A 5,923-nucleotide genomic window follows, 5' to 3' on the forward strand; every position below is an offset into this window, starting at 1 on the left:
ACAGGTCCTGGTGTGGTGTCCATGGTCTCAGCCAGAAGCACAGGCCCTGGTGTAATGTAGACGGCGTCAGCGCAGGCCACAGGCCCTGGTGTAATTTAGATGACGTATGTTAGCAGAATAGGCCTCGGTGTGGTGCGGATGGCCTCACCCGGCAGCACAAGACATTGCTGAAAACAGCCAAAAGGAATGTCGTTAATGTGGCCTCATTAATGGACACCAACACCCTCCTTCTCTGGATCAAAACCAGCTCAGTGACATGAAAAGCAAATTCTTACAGCACCTGGTATTCCCAGGCAGTCTCCCATCCAAGTACTAACCAAGCCCAACCTTGCATAGCTTCCGAGATCAGACGAGATCGGGCTTTGGCAAGGCGGTATGGCCGTAAGCTGCTGGCGTCAGCACAAAGCGTCAATTTATGGTATCAAGTAGTGAGGTGGCCAATACTCGCAGTTACGAACACAAGCCTCCAATTTAACTACAGTGTTAATGGTAACTGCATGCTTGCCTAATACCCTAACCAAAGGACTCATTTTAGCCTTTGATCAGCAACACAGGCCCTGGTGTGGTGTAAATGGCCTCAGCCAGAGCCACAGGACCTGGTGTGGTGTAGTTGGCCTCAGCCAGCATCAAAGGCCCGGGGGTGGTGTACATGGCCTCAGCCAGAGCCACAGGCACTGGTGTGGTGTCCATAGCCTCAGCCAACAGCACAGGCCCTGTTGTGGTGTCCATGGCCTCAGCCAGAAGCACTGGCCCTGGTGTGGTGTAGATGGCCTCAGACAGAGCCACATGCCCTGGTGGGGTGTAGTTGGCCTCAGCCAGCAGCACAGGTCCTGGTGTGGTGTCCATTGCCTCAGCCAGCAGCACAGGCCCTGGTGTGGTGTCCATGGCCTCAGCCAGACGCACTGGCCCTGGTGTGGTGTAGATGGCCTCAGACAAAGCCACAGGCCCTTGTTTGGTGTAGTTGGCCTCAGCCAGCATCAAAGGCCCGGGGGTGGTGTACATGGCCTCAGCCAGAGCCACAGGCACTGGTGTGGTGTCCATAGCCTCAGCCAGCAGCACAGGCCTTGGTGTGGTGTCCATGGCCTCAGCCAGTAGCACAGGCCCTGGTGTGGTGTAGGTGGCCTAAGCTGGCTGCACAGGTCCACAGCCAGCAGCACAAGCCCTGGTGTGGTGTCCATGGCCTCAGCCAGCAGCACAGGCCCTGGGGTGATAAACATGGCCTCATCCAGTAGTAGATCCTTAACTTCCTGTCTGACAGACGCCAAGTGGTCAGGCTGGGCAGCCCCACCTCATCCCCCATCACACTGAACACTGGTGCTCCACAGGGGTGTGTACTGAGCCCTCTCCTGTACTCACTCTACACCTACGACTGCACGGCCACTAGAAACTCCAACATCATTGTGAAGTTTGTGGACGACACTACAGTGGTGGGTCTTATCACCAACGGTGATGAGACGGCCTACAAGGAGGAGGTCAGCGCCCTGACCCACTGGTGTCAAGACAACCATCTCACCCTCAACGTCGCAAAGACAAAGGAGTTGATAGTGGACTTCCGGAGGTGCAGAGAAGTACACACCCCCATCACCATCAACGGCGCTGCTGTGGAGAGAGTGAGCAGCTTCCGCTTCCTTGGTGTACATCTGGCTGAGGATCTTACGTGGTCAGTACACATAAAAAAAACAGTGAAGAAGGCGCAGCAGCGCCTCTTCTTTCTCAGGAGACTGAAAAGATTTGGCATGAGCCCCCGCATCCTCAGGACCTTCTATCGCTGTGCCATTGAGAGCATCCTCACTGGATGCATCACCACCTGGTATGGCAACAGCACCGCTTACAACCGCAAAGCTCTCCAGAGAGTAGTGCGGTGTGCTGAACGGATAATTGGAGGTGAGCTTCCCTCCCTCCAAGACATCTACAGGAAGCGGTGCCTGAGGAAAGCGGGGAGGATCATCAAGGACTCCAGTCACCCTAGCCATAAACTGTTCAGACTACTTCCATCAGGAAGGAGGTTCTGCAGCATCCGGTCCCGTACCAGCAGACTGAGAGACAGCTTTTTCCACCAGGCCATCAGACTGCTGAACACGTCATAGACACCTCACCGTCACTACTGGAACTTCAACATTATGCACTCCATACTGTACATTAATGCCACTGTTTTGCACATGTCAACTACCAACCTCTGTATATTTTATATATCTTATTTTATTGTTTACTCTATTTCATTTGTAAAATATGTATATACACACACACACACACACACACACACACACACGTAGAAAAACATATTTAGTATACACATCCAGTAATGCATATACTCTTATATATTGTATATATATTTATTACTTCAGATTTAGCCATTCTTATATTTTGCTTGTTTTACGTTATTGTATTTTTGCACAACTCTGTTGCTTGTGAAGCTCGCACACAAGAATTTCACTCTCATGTACTGTACCAGTGTACCTGCACATGTGATGTGACAATAAAAGTGATTTGATTTGATTTGATAGTACAGCACTTGGTGTGTTGTAGACGGCCTCATCCAGAGCCACAGGCCGTGTGTGGTGTACATGGCCTCAGCCAGATCCAAAGGCTCTGGGGTGGTGTCCATAGCCTCAGCCAGCAGCACAGGTCCTGGTGTGGTGTCCATGGCCTCAGCCAGTAGCACAGGCCCTGGTGTGGTGTAGGTGGCCTAAGCTGGCTGCACAGGTCCACAGCCAGCAGCACAGGCCCTGGTGTGGTGTACATGGCCTCAGCTAGAGGCACAGGCCCTGGTGTGGTGTAGATGGTCTCAGCCAGAGACACAGGCCCTTGGTGTGTTGTAGATGGCCTCATCAGGAGCCACAGGCCCTGTTGTGGTGTAGGTTGCCTCAGTCAGCACCACAGGCCCTGTGTGGTGTGCATGGCCTCAGCCAGTAGCACAGGCCCTGGTGTGATGTAGACTGCTTCAGCCAGAGCCACAGGCCATGGTGTGGTGTAGGTGGCCTAAGCTGGCTGCACAGGTCCACAGCCAGCAGTACAGGCCCTGGTGTGGTGTCCATAGCCTCAGCCAGATGCACTGGCCGTGGTGTGGTGTAGCTGGCCTCAGCCAGAGCCACAGGCCCTGGTGTGGTGTTCATGGCCTCAGCCAGAGCCAAATGCCCTGGTGTGGTGTCCATAGCTTCAGCCAGCAGCACAGGTCTTGGTGTGGTGTCCATGGCCTCAGCCAGTAGCACAGGCCCTGGTGTGATGTAGACGGCCTCAGCCAGAGCCACAGGCCCTGGTGTGGTGTAGGTGGCCTAAGCTGGCTGCACAGGTCCACAGCCAGAAGCACAGGCCCTGGCGTGGTGTAGGTGGCCTAACCTGGCTGCACAGGTCTACAACCAGAAGCACAGGACCTGGTGTGATGTAGACGGCTTCAGCCAGAGCCACAGGCCCTGGTGTGGTGTAGGTGGCCTAACCTGGCTGCAGAGGTCCACAGCCAGAAGCACAGGCCCTGGTGTGGTGAAGGTGGCCTAAGCTGGCTGCACAGGTCCACAGCCAGAAGCACAGTCCCTGTGTGGTGTAAATGGCCTCAGCCAGAGCCACAGGCCCTGGGGTGGTGTCCAAAGCCTCAGCCAGCAGCACAGGTCCTGGTGTGGTGTCCATGGTCTCAGCCAGAAGCACAGGCCCTGGTGTAATGTAGACGGCGTCAGCGCAGGCCACAGGCCCTGGTGTAATTTAGATGACCTATGTTAGCAGAATAGGCCTCGGTGTGGTGCGGATGGCCTCACCCGGCAGCACAAGACATTGCTGAAAACAGCCAAAAGGAATGTCGTTAATGTGGCCTCATTAATGGACACCAACACCCTCCTTCTCTGGATCAAAACCAGCTCAGTGACATGAAAAGCAAATTCTTACAGCACCTTTTATTCCCAGGAAGTCTCCCATCCAAGCACTAACCAAGCCCAACCTTGCATAGCTTCCGAGATCAGACGAGATCAGGCTTTGGCAAGGCGGTATGGCCGTAAGCTGCTGGCATCAGCACAAAGCGTCAATTTATGGTATCAAGTAGTGAGGTGGCCAATACTCGCAGTTACGAACACAAGCCTCCAATTTAACTACAGTGTTAATGGTAACTGCATGCTTGCCTAATACACTAACCAAATGACTCATTTTAGCCTTTGATCAGCAACACAGGCCCTGGTGTGGTGTAAATGGCCTCAGCCAGAGCCACAGGACCTGGTGTGGTGTAGTTGGCCTCAGCCAGCATCAAAGGCCCGGGGGTGGTGTACATGGCCTCAGCCAGAGCCACAGGCACTGGTGTGGTGTCCATAGCCTCAGCCAACAGCACAGGCCCTGTTGTGGTGTCCATAGCCTCAGCCAGAAGCACTGGCCCTGGTGTGGTGTAGATGGCCTCAGACAGAGCCACATGCCCTGGTGGGGTGTAGTTGGCCTCAGCCAGCAGCACAGGTCCTGGTGTGGTGTAGTTGGCCTCAGCCAGTAGCACAGGTCCTGGTGTGGTGTAGACGGCCTCAGACAGAGCCACAGGCCTTGGTGTGGTGTAGGTGGCCTAAGCTGGCTGCACAGGTCCACATCCGGAAGCACAGGCCCTGTTGTGTTGTAGATTGCCTCAGCCAGAGCCACAGACCTTGGTGTGGTGTTCATGGCCTAAGCCAGAGCTACAGGCCCACAGCAAGCAGCACAGGCCCTGGTGTGGTGTCCATAGCTCAGCCAGCAGCACAGCTCCTGTTGTGGTGTAGTTGGCCTCAGCCAGCAGCACAGGTCCTGGTGTGGTGTCCATCGCCTCAGCCAGAAACACTGGCCCTGGTGTGATGTAGATGGCCTCAGCCAGAGCCACAGGCACTGGTGTGGTGTCCATAGCCTCAGCCAGCAGCACAGGCCTTGGTGTGGTGTCCATGGCCTCAGCCAGTAGCACAGGCCCTGGTGTGGTGTAGGTGGCCTAAGCTGGCTGCACAGGTCCACAGCCAGCAGCACAAGCCCTGGTGTGGTGTACATGGCCTCAGCTAGAGGCACAGGCCCTGGTGTGGTGTAGATGATCTCAGCCAGAGACACAGGCCCTTGTGTGGTGTAGTTGGGTTCAGCCAGCAGCACAGGCCCTGGGGTGATAAACATGGCCTCATCCAGTAGTACAGCCCTTGGTGTGTTGTAGACGGCCTCATCCAGAGCCACAGGCCGTGTGTGGTGTACATGGCCTCAGCCAGATCCAAAGGCTCTGGGGTGGTGTCCATAGCCTCAGCCAGCAGCACAAGTCCTGGTGTGGTGTCCCTGGCCTCAGCCAGTAGCACAGGCCCTGGTGTGGTGTAGGTGGCCTAAGCTGGCTGCACAGGTCCACAGCCAGCAGCACAGGCCCTGGTGTGGTGTACATGGCCTCAGCTAGAGGCACAGGCCCTGGTGTGGTGTAGATGGTCTCAGCCAGAGACACAGGCCCTGGTGTGGTGTTCATGGCCTCAGCCAGCAGCACAGGTCCTTGTGTGGTGTCCATGGCCTCAGCCAGAAACACTGGCCCTGGTGTGGTGTAGATGGCCTCAGACAGAGCCACATGCCCTGGTGGGGTGTAGTTGGCCTCAGCCAGCAGCACAGGTCCTGCTGTGGTGTCCATGGCCTCAGCCAGCAGCACAGGCCCTGGTGTGGTGTCCATGGCCTCAGCCAGAAGCACTGGCTCTGGTGTGGTGTAGCTGGCCTCAGACAGAGCCACAGGCCCTTGTTTGGTGTAGTTGGCCTCAGCCAGCACCACAGGCCATGGTGTGGTGTCCATAGCCTCAGCCAGCCGCACAGGACCTGGTGTGATGAACATTGCCTCATCCAGCAGCACAGTCCTTGGTGTGTTGTAGATTGCCTCAGCCAGAGCCACAGACCCTGGTGTGGTGTTCATGGCCTAAGCCAGAGCTACAGGCCCACAGCAAGCAGCACAGGCCCTGGTGTGGTGTCCATAGCTCAGCCAGCAGCA

General features: G+C 55.8%; 2 pseudogenes; both read right to left on the bottom strand.

The window, feature by feature from the left end:
• Positions 1-268: 268 nt before the first annotated feature.
• LOC134629888 (5S ribosomal RNA) lies at positions 269-387 on the bottom strand (annotated as a pseudogene).
• Positions 388-3,866: 3,479 nt separating this feature from the next.
• On the bottom strand, positions 3,867-3,985 carry LOC134630048 (5S ribosomal RNA; annotated as a pseudogene).
• Between the last annotated feature and the right edge of the window lie 1,938 nt (positions 3,986-5,923).

This window comes from Pelmatolapia mariae, linkage group LG6, assembly GCF_036321145.2.
Source record: "Pelmatolapia mariae isolate MD_Pm_ZW linkage group LG6, Pm_UMD_F_2, whole genome shotgun sequence".
In the NCBI taxonomy this organism is placed as follows: Eukaryota; Metazoa; Chordata; class Actinopteri; order Cichliformes; family Cichlidae; genus Pelmatolapia; species Pelmatolapia mariae.